At 38.0% G+C, this 26774-nt stretch overlaps 2 long non-coding RNA genes across 6 annotated transcripts; both read left to right on the plus strand.

Moving 5' to 3' along the window:
• The first annotated feature begins 1895 nt into the window (after window positions 1–1895).
• LOC127874027 (uncharacterized) lies at window positions 1896–9328 on the plus strand. Of its 3 annotated transcripts, XR_008047047.1 has the most exons (9): window positions 1896–2022; window positions 2552–2791; window positions 3549–3719; window positions 4261–4413; window positions 4816–4965; window positions 5598–5813; window positions 6800–6956; window positions 7972–8141; window positions 9176–9328. It is a non-coding gene; the product is annotated as an uncharacterized LOC127874027 (long non-coding RNA). The 3 variants fall into 3 exon arrangements; XR_008046735.1 differs by having other exon boundaries at window positions 5598–6956; XR_008046931.1 differs by having other exon boundaries at window positions 2552–2763; window positions 5598–6956.
• A 3300-nt stretch (window positions 9329–12628) lies between these two features.
• LOC127874894 (uncharacterized) lies at window positions 12629–24937 on the plus strand. 3 transcript variants are annotated; one of them, XR_008047282.1, is made up of 4 exons: window positions 12629–12784; window positions 21530–21746; window positions 24318–24536; window positions 24794–24937. It is a non-coding gene; the product is annotated as an uncharacterized LOC127874894 (long non-coding RNA). The 3 variants fall into 3 exon arrangements; XR_008047373.1 differs by lacking the exon at window positions 24318–24536 and having other exon boundaries at window positions 12644–12784; XR_008047472.1 differs by lacking the exons at window positions 24318–24536; window positions 24794–24937 and adding an exon at window positions 22501–22595 and having other exon boundaries at window positions 12645–12784.
• Window positions 24938–26774: the final 1837 nt, after the last annotated feature.

Consider the following 26774-nt stretch of genomic DNA (forward strand, 5'->3'; position numbering starts at 1 on the left):
GTGTATGCGGATCAACCTTTCCCGTTGTTGTCCCGCATATCCGGCCTGTTGCATGGTGGTGATATTTATCATCTCGGTGGAACCTCCAGAAGATGGATCAGCATATATGATGTCTGCTGGGAGTCGAACTTCACGCCCAATTGCCATCATATTTGGGGAGAAACCAGTCGCTTCATGCGGTGTTGCTCGGTACGCACCCGCCAAACTACCTAGGTGTAGATCCCAGCTTGTTTGTTCACCCGCCAGGAAGGACTTTACCATTTTAATAAGTGTGCGGTTAAACCATTCTATCTGCCAATTGCCCTTTGGATTCTGTGCACTCGTTCTGGACTTTGTCATTTGTAGTCTACTGCACAGTTCCTTGAAGAGGTTAGACTTGCAAAAATAAACAATCTCCCTTGTTCTCCAGGTCAACGGGAGTCGCCATGTTCCCGATAACAACAGACTGGTTTATCACAGTTACTGCGTATTTATACGCACAAGAACGTAAAATACCAAAAATAGTACAACCCGACCGCTCAGTGCGCGATGCCATGTATAAAACGCGGAACGTTTAGAAAACTGATTACTGTTCAGACCATTTTCTTTGGATCGGGAATTTTTGTTAAAAAAAAACAATGTCAAATCTAATTTAATTTTTTCGGGGTTTTGAAAAAATACGTCTGCCGGTTTTGTAAACCGATAAATATAAAAGTAGTCGCCTTATGTAATTAACAGTTTGAAGCCATGGAGAACTCATAACTGATTGTAATGTAATAGTCGTATTTTCCACGAGTCCCTCTTTTCTCCGATATATACGTTTCGACTGTTTCAATCGCATACATGCAACTTCTTCCGTCTTTATCCATGACTCGATAATTCAGGTTTTGCCCGTTTTCATTTATTTCAAACGAATTCTGATTAATATTGACGATAAGAGTGCTAAAGAATGTCAAACACAAACGTTAACAATTTTTCGAAAGTATTAAATGAATTTCGGCATATGTTTCTATTTAAAGAATTGATGAAATGAGCACCCAATCAGGGGTTCTGAAATATTTTAAGAGTCTACTTGTCCACGGACAAGTTGGACCCACAAATTCACTTGTCCGTACCCAAGAAGTACTTGTCCGTACTTTTAAGATAGATAAAGGAAAAGGTCATTACTAATTAAGCAAATAATACAAGCATACACTTTTGTTAACTTCTATTTTAAATTATAAACATAGTTAACTAGAAAATTCACATGAACAAAAAATACAAGCAAGATGTGCATATAATAAGATCACGTTTAAGTCACACATGATACCATCTCGGATATTTAATAAGCTCAACATGACTAGACAATTCACTTGAAATAAAATAACCTCCGTCAATTTAAAGTATACAATTATCCGCTAATAAAGGAAACTCCTTACAAAGTTTACATTTACACACATCGGCAACGTTTTCAAGCCAATGAAAATCAATTAGCCAAGACTCAACAAATTCTCGTTTCCGCTTGGCGTCGTATGTTTATCATATTCATACTTGGCTTTTCTCTTCTTTTCCGACGCCGAACTGATTTTATCATTGGTCTGATTAGCGTCATGTCTTGACGTTGAAGTGGTTTTATTATATAAAAATCAAATGCAGGTCGTTAGAACATGTATGCGGCCATTTGCAATGTACGAAAAGTGTTATCTAATGCGTGGTTGGCTGTTGCTATACACATGTGTGCTGGTTTCTCTATTAAAATTTTTTTCTTATGCGTGATTGGCTGTTGCTATATATACTCGTGGACTGGTTTACTACATTAAATAAGTATTATCGGAAAATAACCTATCTCCAGTTGAAAAAGTGTGCCAGTCCGCAGATTAATCATAAGCTATTTATATAAACTTTTGTTTTTGATTTACGGAAAATAGAGTAGTTTCGTTCTCGAAAAAAAATTACCACGGAAATTTTACTTGTCCCCGGACAAGTCAGCTTTCAAAAACTGCTTGTCCGGAAGGGGAAGTTGACGACTCGGACAACTCGGACAGCATATTTCAGAACCCCTGAGTACGGTATTATGGAATTCAGTACGGTGTTATGGAATTTTTCGTTTAAAGTAAGTCTATTTCACACGCAAATTCAGTTAAGGCGAAAAGTGTCTTCCCTGATTAGCCTCTGCGGACTGCACATGCTACCAAGAGACGACACTTTAGCACATGCATTAAGTCCAGTTTTCCCAGTGCGGGACTCATATGAGTCGTGTTCTGAGAAAACTGGGCATAATGCATGTGCGTAAAGTGTCGTCCCAGATTAGCCTGTGCAGTTCGCACAGGCTAATCAGGGAAGAAACTTTCCGCTGTTATGGTATTTTTCGTTTAAAGGAAGTCTCTTCTATACGAAAATCCAGTTAAGGCGGATTGCACAGGCTAATCTGGGACGACACTTTACGCATATGCATTATGCCCAGTTTTCTCAGAACACGACACAAATGTATATCGGGTACCAAACTATTTTCTTTAAAACACTCATTTCTTGTTTTGCATCATGCAAAGATAAATCGTCATGTGGATTCTGAACAATAATTTCTCTTTTTCAGACCGTTGACCTCCTAAAAGTCCAGTTGAATCTGCTCTTAAAGCACGGCACGGCAGAGTGCCCACTCATGGTCATCTTGGACTCGCTTGACCAGCTGGACACCTCTCACAATGGCCGCTCTTTGATGTGGCTCCCGGCCTCCCAGCCGCCTCACTGTAAGATTATCGTGTCATCACTTCCGGAGGAGAATTACGAGACGTTTCCGGCCCTCAAGTTAGCGGAACTTTTATAAAGGCAACAGGTGTACTAGTATAAAGATAAAATACTATGTAAGGGGGGATGTTTATTCATAGAAGTACTCCCGGCTGTACAATTTAAACCTTGTTATGAGTGATAAAGAGCAACACACGAACCTACATTAATATTCAGTTGTCAGGAGCCTGTCTATTAACAGTTATTGTATTATTATTATTATTATTATTATTATTATTATTATTATTGATTTAGTAATTTATTTATGCTGTCATGTGGCTTATAGGGAAATAACATTGATTTAGAACTGAGAATTCACTGTTTAAACAGTAAAAATTATGTTGACGTCCAAATTGTATTATTCCTGCGAAAGTCATCAGTTTATCTCCACATAGGGCGAAAGGCATAAGTAAAGAAAATGTATTACATATGGTAGACTATCGATTTTTTAATCACTGTGACCATAGAAAATCAAAATTTTCACTCATGGCTGCGCCATAAAGTGTTAAGATATACATTGGTTACTGTATATTTTTTCTATCTCTTTAAAACCAGTTTTCTAGTTTACAAAAAATAAAGAAGAGTTATGTATCTACGTGTCCACTGACTATTTTAAACACTGGTGGCCACATTTTGTATTTGATTTGTATTTGAGGAATATGTTACTTTTTTAAAATACCAAACGACATCGAAATCTGTGTAGACCTACAACTTAAAAACACACCGCTAAGAAGTCTTTAAAATAATTCAGCAAACGCAAAATATTTCATTATTAACTTGTGATACATGTTTGCCGTTTTTTATAGAAATTATTTCCTGACGAGGATAGGTACATACAGGTCCCGGAACTAGATCAGAGGGATGCACACAGCATTGTGGCATTGTGGGCGCAGAAACGGAACCGGACGTTGACTCAGACCCAGATGGAACTCCTGCTGACCACATTCCGGAAGTGCCCGACACTGCTGTTCTTAAAGGTGTGTGCACGCAACCCTGGAAAGGTTTTATAAATGGAAAATGAGGAAAATCCGTGCAGAAAATTTAAATACAACGAGCAAAGAATTTTGACACTAAATCGGGCCGATAAAAACCATTCTTTCTCATTTGTCGGTTGTACCTACATTTCCACGAGGTTCATAAGACGTCGCCCTTCAACTTGGTGATTATAAGCCACTGCAATCGCAATATTGTCTTCGATTTGTATACTAAGTAATACATATTTAACGTGTAAATATATTATTTATTAGATTCATTCAGCCGGTAGAAATTCTATAGTGTCATTAAATGTTTGCTTTGCTGCGTTATTATTAGTGGGCTTAATGCACTAAATTCTGCCTTAATAAAAGCGCAAAATGTCTTTCCTGATTAGCCTTTCCGGACCGCACATGCTAATCTTAGACGACACTATTAGCACATGCATTAAGTCCAGCATTCCAAGAACAATGTTCAATTGTTTATCTACATGCTTAAGAAAGTTTTTTTAGCAGAAATTCAGATCAACATGGATATTTACTGCAGCAAATAACGGAATCACCGAGGCGGAGCTTGATGACGTGTTGTCTTGCGATGATGACGTATTGAATGACGTCTTCACCTACTGGACACCGCCCATGCGCAGACTGCCCCCTCTACTTCTCGTGCTTATACGGACGGACATCGACCAATATATCGGTATTGAACATACTGTTATTTTCTCGTTTGAATTCAATGTTTTACGAACGTCGAGCTGTTGAGAAGACAATGATGTCCAATGCATTATTAACGTCGCATATTATTTAAATTAAGATAAAGCGTTTATCGCAACGGTTGAAAGTCTGCCTTAAGAACTTGTGATCATAGGTTCGCTTCACCTTGATGCTTGCAGATTTTTTTTCAGCTGAGTAACACTTACTTCAATGTTCTTTAAGTGATTTTTTATGAAATTAGTATCAGTGGTAAATTAGCTACATTCTGCATGCAATAAGTGAAGGAATTTAAAAAGTACATGTACTTCATACCCACTGCGCGTATTTGTTTCAATGCTCTGTGATAGACTATAATTAACAGATGTGTTGTTGTTTTTTTTCACCGCAGTTGAGCGCGGTGCAGACGGTGCGTGCGTGTTGAACTGGTACCACCGTCAATTTACGGAAAGTGCGCACGGGCTCTACTGCGCAGACGAAGCGAAGAACAAGCGTCTCCATGGCAACCTAGCTGATTTCTTCGCGGGAGCCTGGGAAAATGGTAGTATTGAGCATAATTATGATATGTTTGGTCAGTTAGTCGTTATATCAGGAAGAATATCACAATAACTAGTATGCAAAAATAAAAATATACGTTGATTTTTCAATCAGGCTCAATTTGCTATGTGAGTCTTTGATAATTTTTGGTCCTCCAATATAGAAGTATAATGAAGAACATTATCGTTATCACGAGTTTTTAAACGTTTCATTATTTTCAAATTGCCGCAAGTCATTGCTAAATAGAGAATGTTTATATTGATTTTATTAATTCACTCCCTGTAATATCGAAATTTTCACCGAATATACATGTTAGCAAATTCATGTGCTAGCTCGTGAGTATTTATACAAGTCTCGCTGTAGGAAAACCAGACTTAATGCATGTGCGTACAGTGTCGTCCCAGATAAGCGTGTGCAGTCTACACAGGCTAATCAGGAACGACACTTTCTGTTTTAAGGGTTTTTTTGTTCAAAGGAAGTCTCTTCTTAGCAAAAACCCAGTTAAGGCGGATATTGCCGTCCCGGATTAGCTTGTGCCGACTTTAAGGGCTACTCTGGAAGACACTTTAAGCACATGCATTAAGGCAAGTTTTCCGAGAACGATGCTAAAATAAGCTTTTAAGTGTTTTATTCCAGGAAGAAAAAAAGCCGTACACGAACGCTAAAGGGGAGGTAATAGAAGAGGACATCTATGTGACGCCACAGCCCCTTCGCTTCGGAGAGGATGACTACAACATCCGGGCTCTAAACAATCTGCCCTATCACCGCCTGCACGCGGGTCACGTTGACCTTCTCAAGAAGGAGTGTCTCGCAAACGTGCTCTTCTGCGTTTCTAAGTTACATGCACTTCCTGTTGAGTAATTTTTATGGTTAAGAAATGGCACATCGTATGTTATAATTACTCACTTAAATTGTTACGACCTTATCCTCTATCATTGGTTTTAGTTGTCGTTTACTGTCACTGTTACCACTGTATGTACCATTATTGTATGCGGACTTAGTTACCTGATGTAATTGTAGGCTGATAAAATGACTTTTTTTACCTGTTTAAATACACGTTACAGTGAGACTGCACGATTTTGTCAAATAGTTATGAATTGATAGAAAATGTGTAAAAAAACTTATTATACATATATTTCAATATAAATTGAATAAAAGTTAAGAAGAACATGTATCGAAAAATGCGAAATAAGCCAGATATTTAATTCTGAAATGGAAAATGTATGTACGGTCGAATTCGCCAGCATGTATATCATGCATGTACGATGTGAATCTAAATTTAGTTTTAGTGCAGATTCGTTCATGCGACCCAAAGACACAAGGTTGTTTTACGGATCATTTTAATTTCCTGCAACGATATCTATTCATACGGCACACGTACACTAACTCCAGATCCTAATAAAAAGACGAATGCTTCGGTTATTGTAGGAAAATATGTACGAAAATTCTTCGTCACAATCGGCTCGGGGCGCTAATTTGTGTTTGCTGCATTTTATGAAATTCGTCTTCAATGTATAATTTTTCTTGCCTATTTTGTGTTATTTTAACATATTGTTATCAATATATTTCAATTTAACACATAAAAATCGTGCAGTCTCACTTAAATTTAGATTGTTTGAGTTTCTTATGTGAACATTATATATAGCTCTTAACAAATAAGTAAGTAAACTTTGCTCGGTAACATTTTTAGCTTTTCGTTAAAAAATATCCGAAAATAATAGTATATGTTTTAACTGTCAAAATAAACAAAAACACTGTGTCTTGTATTAACACTGGAACATGAGCCAAACACGTCTTAAAAGTATGTAATTCACGCATGTTTCTCGCGGCTCTCCCAGGGCGCTCTTAGACGACTTCACGGCGGCCAAAGCGGCGTTCCAGGGGTATTCCCTGCTCAAGAACATCCTGGATGCGCTTCTGCTCTCCCGGACGGGACTTCAAACGGATCCGGTTCAGTTCGTGCCACAGCTACTCGGGCGCCTGGAGGACAATGAGGTTGGAAGCCGGACTCATATAAGACTCGTTCTAAGAAAACTATTCTTAATGCATCTGCATACAGTGTCGTCCCAGATTAGCCTGTGCAGTCCGCCGAAACTTGATTTGCGTTTAGAAGAGACTTCCTTTTAACAACAAATTCCATAAAAGCGGAAAATGTCGTCCCTGATAAGCCTGTGCTGACACTTTACTCACGTTGTCCCAGAACAAGACTCATCTTTATTAACATACATTTAGACAATACAAGAATACACAATCATGTATTGTACATATACGGTAGGCATGGAAAATCGTTGAATAAACAAGACCTGATGGTAAAATATCATTATTACTAAAGAAAACCAGCTAATTCAAGTGAAAATATTTTTTTTATCAAAGTAATCAAAACATTCGGTTAGATTTCATAACAACTAATATGTAAACAGCCCTTTTACAAGGCCAATTACTGAACAATATTTCTTAAAAGTTCTTTATGAATTGAGCCGCTTCATGCGACTACTGGTCTTATGCCGTATTTGGTCAGCGAAGCATGCATTCAGTCGGGTCAGGAGCTACCCTGTCTGCTAATGACATCACGTCTGGCATTGACATGATGACGATGACGTCATGTGGCAAATACGTCATCACAGGTGCATTATACGCTTTGTTGTTACTTTATAAAGTACCGGTAGTTGCTGTTTGTTGTTTTTTACGAAACTAAATTGACGTTCTTAGTTAAGCTCTCGTTGACATATAAACATTGTAAGAGTGGATATTTTATTACAGTTTTGAACTTTCTTAATCACCTTATATAAGCGTAATCGATGCCACATATTGCCATAATGGTGAAACAAATATTGCCCGAGAGAAATCCGTATTTACAGTTTAATGGTGTGATGAAAAATTAAATAATTCACAGTCATATACAGAAACGAAACCAAAATAAATTGGTGATCAATTGTAATCAAACGTAAAACGATTAACAAGATGGTCTCCTATACATGTAGAGAGATTATTAACTCTTTACATTCTTTAGTCTGCGAGGAGGAGGAGGAGATCAAAATCTGGAACATCAAGGTCGACCCTCCACGGTTGCTACGCAATGTGACGGGTAAAGCTCAGTGCAGAAAGGTCGCATTGTGTCATGGTGACGAGTGGATCGCCATGAAATTGGGAACGGAATAAAAGTAGAATTTCTGCACACAGGTAGGCATTACTAATAAAAAACTCAATATTGAAATATATATTTTTAATTTTGTATGTATACATGTTTATTTGTACTTTGCTAGTCTTTTAACATTGATTTTACAAACAAACAGAACATCAACACAATAATTAAGCCAAGCCGAAAATGACTTACACTATATATTAGGATAGAACCTGTAACGAGTTTCTTTTCAAACACCCTATTGTTATTCAACAGTGTTGGTTGTTACTGACGAATTTTCGGGGCGAATAAATTATATGAAATGAAATAACAACGAATGTCGGATAATTTTTATCAACAATCAGTTGATTTTACTTTAGAAGAGACTTCCTTTAAACGAAAATTTCTATTCAAGCGAAAAGTGTCGTCCGTAATAAGCCTTTTCAGATTCACAAACCGATCTGGGACGACACTTTTCGCACATGCATTAAACTCCATTTTCGCAGAGTGCGGCTCATACATAATTATATTTTACTTATTTTTAGGGCTGTTTCGTTTCCGGTTTCGTTTCAATTTTAACGTCATTTATTATATTTTATTAAGTTCAAGTTGTTATTTTTAGCGCATGTTTTTAGTCCTCTTGATTCGCGACTTTAATAACATACAGCTTATTTATATTTATTTTTGTTGTAAAGAAATATTTCAGAGAAACGCATTTGCTTTTTATATAACATAAAAATTATATTAGTTAAAGGTTACACATATTCAATAAAACAACAACGGGGACTGTGTGCGCAGAGAGAAAAAAACAACATTTCAATGGCCTCGCTATAAAGTAAACATACACCGCAATAGCATTAAGAAAACTAACAATTATTCTTTAATTAGCCCCAATAAAGTCTGTTTACACAGAAAGTGTTTTCCGGCGGACCACCATAACAATTATATTAGTTAAATGTTTAATGTTACACATTATTGTTTTTAGGAAATATTAATGTTTTCGCTATCAAGTAAAAATACACCGCAATATCATTCGGAACACTAACAATTATTCTTTAATTACCGGTAGCCTCAATAAAGTCTGTCTCCACAGGACGTGTTCCACTGGGCCACCAGGATGCGTTGTTTGTGACCGGCAGTGCGGGAGAGGACTCGCCGAACATAGTCGGCGTGTATAATGTCGGCAGACTGGAAACATTATGTCGTTCAGAATATTGCATCATGAACATGTCATTTAAATTCATTACTGGTTATTTAAATTTATATTAATTACATAAAAAGATGTTCTCGACATGTCTGTATTTCAAACGGTATAAATATAAATATTTCAAAGCGGTTGTCAGCAACATTCACTTTTTGAGCACAAATACGACTTTCATGAAGATCAAAAAGCGAATGTCAAGAAGCAATCAAGCAGTCGCTACTCTCAAGATTGTTATCTGCAACAACGAAATTGGCACGCAATATTTTTTTCAAATTTGTATTGAGGAAAAGCAAATAACAAGAAGCAGTTTAGCTTTCTTTTACCACCTTGCGATGGTCACATCTGAATAAATACTAAATACAGGTGTAAAACAGTTACAATTAAATGCAGCATAAAGGTTAAAAAAACAACAACATTGTTTTCATTGAACATTGAATTCGAAATAGGATTCGGTTGTAAATCAAAGCAAAATCTGAACCATATGACTTAACTAGGTCTGAAAGCGGACAGTGTCGCCCCTGATTAGTCGGTGTGGACTGCACAGGCTAATCGGAGACGACACTGAACGCATATGCATTAAGCCCGATTTTTCCAGAGCGAGGCTTAAATGATTTTACAGATTTAGGATACCAAAGAATTGTGAATGGAACATCACGAAATATACCGGTAAGCAACAAAAAAATCTTGATGCAAATCACATGTACACCCAGATTTCTTCGAGTAGAGCTATAGGTTTGAGTGATGCAATATTGTCATAATAGCGATGGTCTATGAGCCGCGTCATGCGACAATGGGTCGTATGTCATAACCACTCACCTTATTCGACCACGTGGCAAGAGTTTGTACGGGCCATTTAAAACTTGTAGATTATTGAAACAGATACGTTCATAAAAGTTTCGTTTATCTCGTAGAAGAATACATGCTGAGTCCGGTGTATCTGAAAAACACATGGTAAGACCAAAAGTAAGTACATGATATTTCGCATCGGTCTTCATTTGGGTTTTAACAGAGTGATTTGGGTTTATTAAACCACCTTCTAAAACCACACATGACCTATACAGTTAGATAAGTCCTATTCACATTACATTGAATGTCCTTACCAACTTTATCATGTCAATGTCTTTAAAAGTTCGAAATTAAGACAACATGCTATAGTAGAAGCAAAGCAGATATATAACATAGAACAATATTTGACAGAAACGACTGCCAAAGTCAATGTCTTTTTGTGTTTCGACACGATCATCATTAGTTTACGAGGAAATACTTTATCATAAGTTTAACAACAATCAAAGTACAAGGCATCCCTAAGCTGTCGCATGACTTTAACCCATTTATGCCTAACGTCTAGAAAAAAGGCCTTTGCAAACAGCGTAGACCCATATGAGACGCCGCATCATGCGGCGTCTCATCTGAGTCTGCGCTATTTGCTTAATGGAACTTCTGTAAGAAGTATTCTAAATATAGAAATAAATATACTAGACATCCCTAATTTTGGAAATAAATTGATTCAATTTAGAAGGATGGGAGAGTCCACCAGGCATAAATGGGTTATGATACATGTATATTGTTTCTCAAAAGCGATGCGTCCGTATGTTGTTTTGATTTGAAAAACAATGTCCAGTAGGAGCGATTTCTACAATATTTTATTTAATACTAACGTAATTATGGAATGCATTTTAAAGGGACTTTTTCACGTTTTAGTTTATTGACAAAATTAAAAAGAAATGTTTCAGATTCGTAAATTTTCGTTTAAGTTATGATTTTTGTGAGGAAACAGTAATACTGAGCATTTACCATGCTCTGAAATATACATTTTATGCATCTTTTGACGATTTAAAAACCTGAACATTTTAAATTGTTGCAACGCGAAATGACTGAATAATCTGGGGAGTTCTGTTGTTGTCGTTATATTTATTTTATGACACTACGAGAATTGCTTATATAAAGTATAAAATACATCATTCATGGTATGAGAACGGATGGCCGAGTGGTCTAAGCATTAGACTTTAACGTCAGAGGTCAGTGGTTTGAGCCCAGTGGAGGGTTACTTTTTTGTTTCTTTCTTGATTTTAAACAGAAGCTTTTTAGATCAAATGTTTACATTAATTAATATAAAGCATTTAATGATACACTACAATACATGCCAAAATCTGTAAAAACGGTCATTTTGAGTCCATACACAAGTCATTTAACTTTAGGCTTGCTATGCTGTTAAGCATGTACTTAGACAAGACTTCAATACTGTATGGTGTCACATACATAGGTTTTACGTATTTGATTCATACCAAACCTGATACCGTAGGGATGGTAATTAAGCAAATATTTACAAAACAAATATGCTCGATTTAAATCATTATTCCAAGCAATCGCGGTTCAATATGGGAACATGAATGCTTTCGTCATAAAATGAGTCGCTTTCTGAGAAAAAAGGGCTTAATACATGTGCGTCAAGTGTCGTCCTAGATTAGCCTGTGCAGTCCGCACAAGCTAATCATGGACGATACTTTGCGCCTAAATAGGATTTTTGCTAAGAAGAAACTTCATTTAAACGAAGAATGTCGTAAAGAGAAAGTGTCGTCCCTGATTAGCCTGTGCGGAGTGCACAAGCTTATCTGGGACGACACTTTACGCACATGCATTATGCCCAGTTTTCTCAAAACGTGACTCAAATAAATGACAAAATGCTTCCATGAACGAACTGTAACATTGATAGAGCAACGACGCTTGACAGAGCCACGACGCTTGACATAGCTACGACGCTTGACACAGCCACGACGCTTGACAGAGCCACGACGCTTGACAAGGCCAGGACGCTTGACAGAGCCAAGGCTTGACATAAAAACGATGTTTGACATAGCCATGACGCTTGACAGAGCCACGACGCTTGGCAGAGCCACGACGCTTGACAGAACTATGACGCTTGACAGAGCCACGACGCTTGACAGAGCCACGGCGCTTGACAGAGCCAAGACGTTTGACATAGCCAAGACGCTTGACAGAGCCACGACGCTTGACAGAGCCACGACGCTTGACAGAGCCACGACGCTTGACACAGCCATGACGTTTGACAGAGCCACGACGCTTGACAGAGCCACGACGATTGACAGAGACATAACGCTTAACAGAGCCATGACGCTTGACAGAGCCACGACGCGTCTTAGGATTGGAAACACACTGTAACTCGGTGGCGCAGGAGAGTATGTCATCGTTCTGGAACCGTTGTCGGGAGCCCTTCACGGCTGCCCACATTCTGCTACACTGCAACCTCTTTTCATTGCAGAGGCGCCGGCTTCGAGCCGCATTGCACTCAAATGGACTAGTGTTAAACCTTTTCATCGAGGAGCGATGCAAAGGCCCGGTCTTCTCTGTGCTGTCCAAATATCTACTGGACATTCTGATAACTGACAAGAAATTGGTCTTTGGGAAAGAGGCAGTAAATCCCACCAACGTATCATACATCTTGCGCGGAAACATACCCGGGCTGATTCTAGTAATATGGTACCGCATTCTTATAATTATTGGAGTGATAGGTGCAATGCTAATTATAATTAAATATTAATGCAAACTTTGTATAATAGTATAGTCAAATTTTATATTATAAATACAATACATATTAAATGATAGTAACAGTCAAAACAATACTATATTAACACTTACGTACGCTCTGCGTTTCATACCCTGGGAATGTATATTCCAGTATATTCCTTATGCCCTTAGGAATACACTGTTTTAGACCACCATTGTGGACTCAAGAATGGTTACACGATTTTTCTATGATTTGACATAGTGACCTAGTTTCAAACACGTGACTAAAATTCTATCTTTATATAATGTTCAAACAGTCCAATATTTTCTGACTAAGTTCCATAAAGATTAGATGGCAAACGTGGCCTCTAGATTTGTAACGATCTGAAATATTACACATACCGCACACCAAATGATGCTGGACGCTTGACATAGGATGATTACAGAAGCTCACTTTGAGCACGGAGAGACGTTCTTTAAACGAAAAATATCATAAAAGCGGAGAGTGTCGTCCCTGATTAGCCTATGCGGATGGCACAGGCTAATCTGGGACGACACTTTACGCACATGCATTAAACCCCTTTTTCACAGAGCACGGTCCAAATATATTAAAAGATCACTAGTAAGAACAATAAAGTAAGAAAGCATAGATAAACACATAAGTTTATCAATTTATACCAAACAACCCAACAAGAAAGTGTTACTTGTCATAATATACAGTCATGCGCCTTTTATGCTCACTAGAAACTATTTTTATACATATGTAATGTTGATCTTATCAATATCAATCTTATTTTATATTATGTGAAGTTTAATTTACCTTAAACTTAAATGTCTATTTTATTATTTTATCCATATTTCATGAAGTCAATGTCGAAACAATGACACCTGAGTTACTGCACTGATTACCATGGTACCATGTGGAATACTTAATTGTAACATGTACTGTTACAATTTTGTTACACGTATACACTATATGGGCCTTGTTCTGAGAAAACTGAGCTTAATGCATGTGTGTAAAGTGCCGTCCGAGATCAGCCTGTGCAGTCTGGACAGGCTAATCAGGGACGACACTTTACGATTTTTTGGTATTTTTAGTTTCAAGGAAGTCCCTTCGTATCGAAAATCAAGTTTTGGCGGAAAGTGTCGTCCCTGATTAGCCTGTGCGGACTGCACAGGCTAATCTGGGAAAACACTTTACGCTTATGCATTAAGCCCAGTTATCCCAAAACAAGGCTCAAATAGTTTCATCATGTGATCTTTATAAAAGTGGTATACTCTTCTTTTCTCTCTCTTCTCGCTATAGTCCCAAGCTGCAGAGAAAAAATACTGAAATAATATCACGTTATCATATTTATTGTAATAAAACGACGCCAAAGTGTGTCTGGTGCCATGTGGAGTACGTAGTTGTCACGTGAACTGTTACAATTTTTGTTACACGTATACACTATATGTTCATAAAGTGGTTCTATGATCAAACAATATAACGATTTCATAAATAATAAAGCACGCTTTGGCGGAAAAATCTCGATGGCATATTTCACTGAACCTGATTTCCTCGTTGTGATCATCCCCCAACTTGGGAATGTTAAACTCGTCTATTGCTTGTTTTATGTTGTAATGCCCACTTCATACAGAGAATATGTTACTATTCTATCATTGCATAATTTATCGAATCGGCTAGGCTTAACATACCATGGCCTGAAATGCGTATGTGAGTGTTTTGACCCTTTATTACTTAGATACGTATTTTCAGCATGTGTAGTCCCTTAGAAAGTACTTTGAAATTAAAGGCCTTTCTTCAAGTGTGTAAGGCTTCCTTTCCAACACTTAGATACTGGTGAGTAGCAAACAGCATAAAACCTGAACAAATTGCGAGTTATTCCAAAGCTGTTCTGGTTTTATGCTGTTTGCACATAGTCATTTTCACTTTGCTTCTGAATGGGAGAGGGTTTAATATTATACTGCGGGGTTGATATATACGTGAATTCTTCAGCAAATACAAAAGCTTTTTACAAGTAAAAAGAACTAACGTAATAAAAAGTATTTAAAAACATCTTATCCTAATGCTCACGCACGCGCATTGGCAATAATCAAATTGTAGTTCGGCCGAGTTAGATACATTGCTTCTTTCAAATCAGATAGTGTTGCAATCTACTATTGTTCTTATCACTTTCTCGTTTATATGGCTGGAATGTGAGCGGCATTAAAAAAGGTATTCAAGGTCATACAATGGCGAAAAATACGAATCTCGGAATGGACGTCGCCAAATTGTCTGTCACGTGATTGCATCCCACTTTTATTTATAATCTGAATTAGCCTGTTAACCGATTTATTTCTGAGAAAACTGGGCATAATGCTTGTGCGTAAAGTGTCGTCCCAGATCAGCCTGTGCAGTACATTTTCGTTAAAATGAAGTCTCTTCTTAGCAAAAATCCAATTAATGCGGAAAGTGTCGTCCCTGATTAGCCTGTGCGGACTGCACAGGCTAATCTGGGACGACACTTTGCGCACATGCATTATGTCCAGTTTTCTCAGACTCATTTAGTACAGTTACTCAGGACAATGAAATATCGATTGAATGGTTTCAATGTAAAATTGTATTGTTGGTATATATCAAATCGCTCCAAATCGCTTGGTGCAAAATGGTACCACATACCGTTAAATTTAAAGTACACAAGGTACCTTTTTGCACCATGGGTCGAAATAAAACTATGAAGCGCACGCGAATGAAATTGAAAAAAGACTGATCCTTTTATGCTACTTTGAATTTTGAGCTGAAAATACTGCCTATGATTGGTCGGCTAAGTAAGGGCATAAGATTGCTGATGATGGACGTTAGGTTATAAAAGTTAACATATTATCAGAACTGTTAAAATAACTATATTGACTGTGATCTGTGAAAAAGGGGTTAAATGCATTTGCGTAAAGTGTCGTCCCAATGTGGGACGACACTTTACGCACATGCATTAAACCCCTTTTTTTACAGAGCATGAACCCATTATAATCTGCTCTTGGTCTGCCATCCACGAGTGTTATTTGAAACCTTGGCGTTGACCCATGCCAAGTTTTGTTTTTAACTATGACTTGCAAGATTCAAAGGCTGACACTGGGACGGATGATTTAAGTCTATAAGTAAGGGAATATTTAATATATATACCCATCACGTAGTTGTTAGATCATCAGGGGAATATTAGAGGAGACTAAAAGTTGATACGCTCCGCTTATGGAAATTACAGATAATTTTCATAGTTCACAAGAGGTCTCTAAAAAGAGAGTTTTATCGTCCATTTTATCGCGATAAAATCTTCTGTCTACATTACCTGCACATTGAATAAGTAATGAATTTCAAAACGGAAGATTACAGATTAGTTCTGAAGTTTTGGAATCCTACCTTTGCGCAGAGACCCGGTGTGGTTTTATGTGATATGGATGAGAAGAAGAAAGAGAATTGTTATTTTTTTAAAGTGTTTTCAGACATAATTTAGAATTTCAAAGTACCAACTTCTGTTATGGACTACTTGTTTTCTCCTGTTTTGTTTCCATAAATTTTCAGCGGAATTCCAAATGATAGAACGAGTAGGCAGCGAAATTGTAGGTCAAGTAGAACTTGAAGTAATTAGTACATTTAACAAACTACCTAAGCTGTCGCTAAGCAAATAGACGACAATGCACTCTGATTATAAGAGCAAATACAACATTGAAAAAAGAAAAAATATTTAGTTTCAAACAAAGTCCGTGTAATGTGCATAATATTCATGAAAGAACACTGAGTAAAATTAAATGCAGTCGTTGCAAACTCATGGGCAATGGTCAGTGGATACAGAGTCCGTCCATATACCGTATTTTCGTTTTTCGTCTTAAATTTGACAACCTTAATACGAAAATGAACACATATTTAATTCGTTTACCGATTTTGAAAGAACCTCAACTTACAACTACTGAAAACCAAATAATTTTCTTTTTTGTTGTTCTCATAAAACAAACATAAATAAAACATAGCCGTTAATTATACAGGTATGTTGTTAAACGTCAGAATGAGAAATATGAAATAAGACTCTTAATATAATTGCTTATTTATTTTTAAGTTTCATTACTCATTTCCAAAAAAAGATAGTTATCATCTATACAAAAAGTAAATGCAGCTTTATAACAAAAAAAAACAACAACATTATTTTAACGTTGGCGCGTATATTAATTCGGTATATTGAAATTCCTATAAGCTTCTTAAAAACAAACAACAGTTTGTTTATGACTTGAAACTTAAGTGTTTTCGTTCAAAAAAATATTTTATGTGTATTTAAAATATGTCATGCATTAACCCATTTATGCCTAGCGTCTAGAAAAAAGGCATTGGCAAACAGCGCAGACCCAGATGAGACGCCGCTTGAGGCGTCTCATCTGTGTCCGCGCTGTTTGCTTACAGGAATTTCTGTAAGAAATATTCTAAATATATAAATAAAAATACTAGACATCCCTAATTTTGGAATGAAATTGATCCAATTTAAAATGATGGGAGAATCCACTGGGCATACATGGGTTAAAAGTCCCATTGGTCTTAGTTGCGCTATGGCTTTAAACTCCCTATTGTAAACACTATTTTCATATGACAAAATGTTCTTCCTTTGATATTGTATCCGCATTTCTCCTTCCCACATGCTTCAATAGCATAACTTTGATTTCCGATTCTTCTTAAATTATTAAAATCGACAACTTTCCCTCATGACATCATCAAACGTTACTAAAACAAAACTTTTGTTGTTATTTAAGTATCTGGTTGACACATTCATTTCCTCGCATTTTCATTTTCGACCGCCGAATTAAAAAAAAAGTACCAGCTTGCACTCCTCCTGTTCAATATTATGGGCACAAAATACGTTTCACGAAATACGTTTTCTTTCAGGTTATGCTCAATTATTCGTTTACTAATGAAACGCTATTTTCTACCGCTACATTATTGCAGTTTATTGTTAGTGATGTTCCGAATAAGAATTGTATGTCGATAACAGGAGCTCTGAATTATAAGTTCTGTTAATTTATAACTTAATTGAACATTAAATGTACAAGATTATTTTAATTTTGCGCACACCAATACTAATAAGTGCTGCGATTCATTCGAAAGATCCCATGAGACCACATTTTAAAAGGCATTCTAACAAAGATTAAATACGGGCCGTACTCTGTGAAAAGAGGGTTTGATGCATGTGCGTAAAGTGTCGTCCCAGATTAGCCTGTGAAGTCCGTACAGGCTAATTAGGGACGACACTTTCCGCTTTTACGGTATTTTTTGTTTGCAGATAGCTTTTCTTATAAAAAAAAACAGTTGATTTGCCTCTTAACAAATAGTTTAAATAATCAAGCTCGCGTAACGAGAGCCTACACGATTGCAATGTGAATATATAAGTCGTGTTCTGAGAAAACTGGGCATAATGCATGTGCGTTAATGGTCGTCCCAGATTAGCTTTGTAGCCGCACAGGCTGATCAGGGACGACATTTTCAGCTTAAACAGAATTTTTTGCTTAAAGTAAGTCCCTTTTTACCAAAAATCTAGCTTAAGCGGAAATTGTCGTCCCTGATAAGTCTGTGCGGACTGTAGGCACATACATTAAGCCCAGTTTTCTCAGTACACGAATTATATTATTATTGCAATATCAAATTAATTTATGAACATGACTGATAAATGTTATAAAACATCAAATACTTCATATGTTCTTACTTCATGGAAAATTCACGAGCAAATTAACGCCAATACCGACAAATTGACTCGTGTTTGATATATAATTGATTACAATTTGTCCATGTTTTCTATGAACGAATTTGCACAAATTGGGATTACACAACTGAGTACCTGTTTTGAGTACAAGAAAGCAAAACATTATTTGCCATTGAAAAAAAAACGTTACGTTATTATGCTCGACTTCGTTTGAAATGTATTAAAGTCGTTAATACAATATCGTTTTATCGTTTTAAAAATAGTAATACGATCGTATATACGCGTAAGTCCTCAGCAAGTTTTGACTGTACAAACAATATATGCAAGGGTATAAAGCTTTCAGTGTCGCGGTGTTCAGGGACTGTTTCTTCTGAACTTGTATTCAAGCTTATTATAAATTAACGTTTAAATTGCCAGTTACATAGTACGCTATTTGCTGTTTTCAGTAAATAAAGCCTTAGTTGTTTATTTTATAAGCATTCGCTATTTAAATGGTATGTGGGTCATGAAAACTGAAAAAAAAGATTTATCAAAATTACAAAATACGCGATGCAAAACGCGAACTTCACGAGGCAGTCAGCAAAACAGAACAAACTGGTTAAACAGTAACAAATTACATGCAAACACTTTAAACTTACATAAGATTTTTAAAGCACATAATCGGAACGACTGACACAAAATATTTGTTGCAAAATGAGAACTTTTGTGGTTTTTTAAAAACCTTATTGCCGGGATTTAACCATTAATCCTGTGAAAGCATTTCTTAAGTATGTTTTCGTTTCGTATGTATCATATCGGCTGTGCTCTGGAAAAAGGGGGTTGATGCATGGGCGTAAAGTGTCATCCCAGATTAGCCTGTGCAGTCCTAACAGGCTAATAGGGACGACACTTTCCGCCTAAATTGGACTTTTCTAAGAATATACTTTCTTCAAACTAATATTGTAATAAAGGCTGAAAGTGTCTTCCCTGATAAGCCTGTGCGGACTGCACAGGTCAATCTGGGACGACACTTTACGCACATGCATTAAAACCTCTTTTCACAGAGCACGGCTCATATGTATGGGTCTGTGGCTTTAGTATAAATCCCTCTATCTCACGGAAACATAGTAAATAAGAGCCAGTGTATTGAGCGAGGGTGCATCCATGACGTTCAGTTACGGGTTGGTTGGCGGAAGATCGTGTTTGTGATCAGCGGTTCTTGTTTCGCCCATGTTTGGGGCAAAAGAAGACCATTCATGTTGCTTTGGCCCACTTCATTGTGCCCAAGGACTCTGTAATGACGGTATGAAGGTCTGCGTAGAACTTTGTTTTCACTTATTCTGGGTAAAGGCTTAGGAGCTGAGCATAGTACGATGCTTCCTTCCTTTCATAAATGGGAGCTAACTGGGAAGTCTACGATGTCATTTCCGTATCTGACGAGTTCGTTCTATATCAGAGCTATTCTAGTGTGGTATGTCTGTATGGTACCTGCGCACAGGTTTGCGCACGTAAAATACGTCTAACGTGAGAAGAACTGTTCTCGTTCTATTTGTTTTCTTTTTGTTCCGACTGCTGGTGTAGGGCCCCCTTCCAGCCGCGATAAGCAGTCTTGGGAAGGTTTGAGCGAGCAATTTTTATGACACCTTTTCTAGCCCTTTCCTCATACCTGTAAGTGAGCAGTGCATTCTTAAAGAGGGCTGCTCAGTCGTTTATGGATCTGCCGGACTCCACTGCTGCTCCTTGTAACTTAAGGGGGAACCAATAACCTAGACCGCCTGCGTGCAGGATTACGCCTACGGCTTCCAGTGTGCCCGCATCTGCCGGTTCGTCGTTCGCCCGTCGCCACAGCACTTGTTGTTCTGATCGATGGGGCGAGGTTGATGATGGCAGAATGACTTGTGTGATGACTTAGATTTGAGTGAGGAAGATTTTCGCAGTTCGTCGACGAACAGGGTCGAGACGGCTTGAGACAGAGACGGATGTAGTGGACGTCCACGATTTCCTTTGTGTCTTGTCGTGCCCGTAGCGTGCCACAACGCCTTGCTGAGAATCACCTTCTTGCCCGTTGATCGTCTGGTGGTTCCTCCGCGCAGTCCGCCGATTCCAGTATTCACGGTAGAGATTCTTAATTCATCGAGGGTTTAAGAGTACCACCACGCTAGCATGAGTAGGTGCCGTCTTAATACGTTTCGAGTACTTGACACGTGATACCATTGGGCGTTTTTCTTTAAATAAATCCCGTTTTTTTAAATTTTATCCAGAATCCCAAAGTACAGTTTTTTCCATAGACTTATTAAATGTTATAGATCGCACGGGCATACATCACTCTGCAATAGAAACCTGCCATCTTAACTCGTTATATCAACATGCTCAATGATCACATTTCGTGTTTAAAAAGTCCTAAGGCCATTGATAAGCGTCAAATTATCCCAACAAGAGTTGTTCATGATTATGGATAATACGGTTTGTTTGCAATTTCAGATTCAACATAACAATTCTCTAATGTGTGAACCCGCCCGTGAACTTGACCTACACGGTTGCCTGAGAAAATCAAAATTTGAGGATTCACGACTTATTCAATGCAGAAATAACTACCCTTTCTGGAAATGTACATGTATTGTAATATTTTGACAGATGCTGGGTCAAATTTTAAGAAATAACACGATACACAATTCGCGTGACCTACGTTCATTTACATGGACATTAGATATGTACATTTTTAGAAAGGAAATTCATTTCTGCGTTGAATAAGACCGAGTTCATGGAAATCGATGCACTATAGATGAAGTTATGGATGTTCAAAGCGATGTGTGTTTTCGGGTTGACTGTATAAATAAATATATATATATATATATATATATATATATATATATATATATAATATATATATATATATATACATATATATTTCATTGGCGTGTTTTTTCACCGTTTACCTTTTCACGGAGGATTTACCGATTAAAGCGATATTTCAAAGCCAATGTAGTAATGTCTACATTTACATTCACCCAACCTTGTTTCTTAGACAGACGCCGTTAACGTTGCCTTTGGTAAACCTGCCTACCAAACAGACACCAACCGTCCATATACGGCGGACCGTAACGTTGACGAAAATACGAAATCGCGTTTGATTGAAGACCAGTCATGCACCCACACAGCGTCTCACAACGTCTCATGATGGGTGAATCTCGAGCAGATATTCCTCATCCGAAGCGTCAAGATTTACAAGAGGAATGTATGACGTAAGTGTGAACCTTTAATTTGATGAAACTCATAATGAATGGGTTTGTCGTGCGTTGTCATTTCTCGTGTGGAAAATCGTTATGAAAATATATTGTAAAATGTAAAACCGTTCAATCGTTTATATAAAAAGATTGTCAAAATATAATGTTTCGTATCAGAATCTTTTTATGTGTTGTAAGTCAATATGTTTGTTCAAACAATGCCGTGTTTGGTAATGCATATTTACGCAAATCTCTTCGGCGTATGGAATTCAGACATGTCTAGTAAGTCAATATGTTTGTTCAAACAATGCCGTGTTTGGTAATGCATATTTACGCAAATCTCTTCGGCGTATGGAATTCAGACATGTCTAGTAATAGACAACTAACAAGAACCCTAACCATATGAGTCGCGTTCTGAGAAAACCGGGCATAATACATGTGCGTCCGCACAGCTAATCAGTGACGACACTTTCCGCTTTTATGTCATTTTTCGTTTAAATGAAGTCTTTTCTTAGCAAAAATACAAATAAGGCGTAAAGTGTCGTCCCTTATTAGCCTGTGCGGGCTGCACAGGCTAATCTGGAACGACACTTAACGCACATCTAAGAAAAAAACATAAATTCATCTTCAATTACAGGCTACATGGACAAATCCTTGAAGTCGTAGACAGTGCTAAATAGTTAGGTGTTTCCATTTCAGATGATCTTTCTTGGAACAAACATATTACCAACATTACAACGAATGCTAATAAATCTCTTGGTTTCATCCGCAGGAATATACAGACTAAAAATGAAAACATCAGAGAAGTAGCCTATAAGACCTTAGTTAGACCCCAGTTAGAATATGCGTCCTCTGTCTGGAGTCCACATACAAAAGAAAATAGTGACAATATAGAAAAAGTACAACGTAGAGCAGTCCGCTTGGTGAAAAACGACTTCTCATTCTACAGCAGTGTAACCGGTATGCAGACTGAACTTGGCTGGCAGACTTTGAAGGACCGACGTGACCTCTCCTGACTGACCCTTTTTTTACAAAATTGTGTATGGCTTGGTAGCCATTTTGCCGCCATCATATCTTGAGAGGCCTATGAGGATGACTCGTCATATGCACCCACTCTCATTCAGACAAGTCCATACATCAGCCAACTACTTTAAATATTCCTTCTTTCCTTACACCATAGTTCTTTGGAACGGCCTACCGGCCTCAGTTGTACAGCAGGCAGACCTAGAGGGGTACAAGCAGCCTACCGGCCTCAGTTGTACAGCAGGCAGACCTAGAGGGGTACAAGCAGCCTACCGGCCTCAGTTTTACAGCAGGCAGACCTAGAGGGGTACAAGCAGCCTACCGGCATCAGTTGTACAGCAGGCAGACCTAGAGGGGTACAAGCAGCCTACCGGCCTCAGTTTTACAGCAGGCAGACCTAGAGGGGTACAAGCAGCCTACCGGTCTCAGTTGTACAGCAGGCAGACCTAGAGGGGTACAAGCAGCCTACCGGCCTCAGTTGTACAGCAGGCAGACCTAGAGGGGTACAAGCAGCCTACCGGCCTCAGTTGTACAGCAGGCAGACCTAGAGGGGTACAAGCAGCCTACCGGCCTCAGTTGTACAGCAGGCAGACCTAGAGGGGTACAAGCAGCCTACCGGCCTCAGTTGTACAGCAGGCAGACCTAGAGGGGTACAAGCAGCCTACCGGTCTCAGTTGTACAGCAGGCAGACCTAGAGGGGTACAAGCAGCCTACCGGCCTCAGTTGTACAGCAGGCAGACCTAGAGGGGTACAAGCAGCCTACCGGCCTCAGTTGTACAGCAGGCAGACCTAGAGGGGTACAAGCGTTGCCTTAGCCACACTCTACTCACCAGTCGTCCCTGAATGCACAAAACAGGGATTTTTAAACAACTTTTAACCTATAATTATGTTTCTTCTTGTTTAACACTATCACACTTTTATCTTCACCTCACTTTCATGCTTTGAAGTCTCCCTTTCAATGCTTTTAAACCTTTTATTCTTGCACTGACACGCGCACCTGCCAAAAGTACCCGCAAGGGGGTTCCGGCAGTATTGAAAGATAGATAGACATGCATTAAGCCCAGTTTTCTCAGAACGCGGTTCTTATATGCGTCGTGTAGGACATTCGTCACTTGTCTAAAATAAAAGCGGATGGTTACAATAATTTCTGTCACGAGTATGCATCTGCATATAGTGATAATTCCTATACTCAGGACTTGTCCATCATTGCGCGTGTCAATAAAATATCAAAATAATACTAAATAATATGCATTGAATCAAACATTGTCCATATATGGACAATATACTCACGTTAAAGCATCAAAGGGCAGTGTATCGGGCATATCCATAGTTTGAATATTAGCTGTTTATTGGACGAGTTGATATCAAAGTAATTAACGCTCTCGAGTTCGTTTCCTGGGACTATAACCAGTACTTGGTGTTTATAGGGGTAATCTAAAGAACGCTCCCATAGTGGGGATCGAACCCGTGACCTTCCGATCGCTAGGCGGACACCATATCCACTACACCACTGAGACCTCTAAGTCTATGGCCGCTAAGTCTTCAGTTGTTATACACGTATTTAAGGTATTAGACTTAGAGACGTCGAGCTTTACGTCGGGTTATCGGAGGCCGGCTTTCAATCTCTTGAAGGGTTTCACCCTGGAGAGGTCGGCGTTTCATACACGTTTGAGCTACCTACACCGGTGTACGGTCAGTGGGTACGGATTACGCGTAGCACTCCTAACGATGTACTCACTCTGTGCGAGGTTAAGGTGGAAGGTGCTCCGTACTCTGCAGCCAATGGTAGGTTGCGTAATAAGTAAATTTTTAAGATATTTATAAAACTATTATTTCTCGGTTTCATATTGAAAAATACAGAATGTATATGCAACTGGTCGGCGTTGGAACAGGCACATTACGTGAAAAAAACACGTAAATTTATATTTGAGGATACATGTATTAACTGACTAGTGCCTAGAAGACAGTAGAAAGCGATGATGCCGCAGTCAAAACATATCCAAAATGTAGAAACAAATCCTATTACAAATGCTCGTTTTCAGGCACACGTTATTCGGTTTTCCAAGGATATGTTCACATTGGCACTGCAATCGACGTTTCCGCGAAGGTCCTGTCAAATCTCCTCTGCGCATCAAGCTGTTCCAAAACAGAGAACTGCATGTTTCTTATTTATACTTACTATTTATATTTACTATGCCAAATAAGCTGTTTGGCTTTGAGACGCAGTTTTTCCCCATATTCAAATAAAACTATATCATCCGCGTCATGCGAAAATCGGTCTTATGGCATATGCGGCCAGAGTAGCTCAAGCCAAGCCTGCGCACTTTCCCATCAATGGCTAGGCTTTTCGCTTTAAAAAAGGCACGCAAGGTTTGGTAATAACTCCAGAGTAGTTTATTCAGTATTCATATTCTTACAAGACTGTGCGATTGCGCAGGCCTGGCTGAAGCTACGTTGGGATCATATTGCATAAGATCAATTTTTGCATGACCCGTATACAAATCTTATTGCGTCTTATAAATAGAACATCTAAGCACAATACTTGCCGATAGAAAAGAGAATTCACCTTGTGTTGTTTATAGCAAACTGGTAAATGTCCGTAGACTATTTTGACTTGCATACGTCACACATGTGTGGTTAGATAATTAAACGATTTTCCTTCTACATGTATCATAGGCACTCTACTATTAGGTAGTTCTGTCTCACAATACAAGACAAATGGCATTTACCGATAGGTTTTCATAAATGCCTTTCCCTAAAATGTGTGTTATTTGATATATTGAAAACAATACTGTGTTATCAACAGAGAGTAGTCTGCATTTGCAAATTTTGCTTTGACAAATAGCATGCAGCTATTCTGGCGACATGACTTCGTCAGCATCAAATTGCATCACAGTAGTTATCAAATTTTAGGATTTACCAGCATGATTTAGTAAAATTATTATTATTGACAACGTCTCAATAACGTCTGTCACCATGAAGAAAAGTGTGCAAACGTCTTAGTGGTGTATTTCCTTAAAGCGATTTCCTTAACGTTACGTCAAGTATATACTGAATGCAAAGACGATGGTGTGCTCAAGTCTTAATCCAGTCATTGTTACCATTTTCACATTAGAGACCCATGTGACATTGACACTTTACCGGAGAAATCCAAAATCAAACGATATTAAATCTCCGCGAACGCCAATTACAATGTGAAAGCTCTTAATGAAATATTTCATAAGATATTGACTGTAAACCAATGTCGACCAAAGTATGACGGCGAACTAATGGACGGATAGGCCAAAATCAATATGTGTCCCCTAGTTTGAATAGGGGAGCAAATATAGTACCAATACAACGGTTCATAGTATTTTTATTTGAATTCACAACACTTTTTCACAGTACAATACTTTTCCCATTTAAATGAGATAACTTGTAGTTATCTACTTTAAATAGTGTGCAGGAACAGACTTGGATCAGCAAAAACACATCACTAACATAAACATGTAAATCTCTTTAAGTCACATAAACTATATTATTTCCATAACAAATTCAATGTTTAAGCAATAACTTGTACACTAAATAAATGCAACATTTTGCACATAGAGACCCTCATAACCATACCATTTCTTAAAGATAATTCAGATCCAAATTAATTAAAAAAGATAGTTCATGCATATCGCATGCATGACATATCTTGCGTGGAGTTCTGTCTTACATTGTTTAACAGCAATCTTTTCCCCAGCTACTCTGCAGTCAAATGTTTACTGCCATCTTTCAAGATGTCAACCTTAAGTTTCTAACATTCAAGCAAACAATGTTTTTCCTACCGCACATTCAAATATTCAAATAAATATTCACAAATAAAGTCATAGGAATTTAGGTGCCCACATAGAAAATCAATAAATGGTGTTGATTTATTTAGAGAGCATAGCATTGCACAACCGAAATATTTAGTATACTTTAACCTCTACGGACTTAACACTGGTTTGTAATGATGGATAAAACAACATGAGTTGTGTAATGTGCTTTGTCTAAACC

Source organism: Dreissena polymorpha, chromosome 1 (genome assembly GCF_020536995.1).
Source record: "Dreissena polymorpha isolate Duluth1 chromosome 1, UMN_Dpol_1.0, whole genome shotgun sequence".
In the NCBI taxonomy this organism is placed as follows: domain Eukaryota; kingdom Metazoa; phylum Mollusca; class Bivalvia; order Myida; family Dreissenidae; genus Dreissena; species Dreissena polymorpha.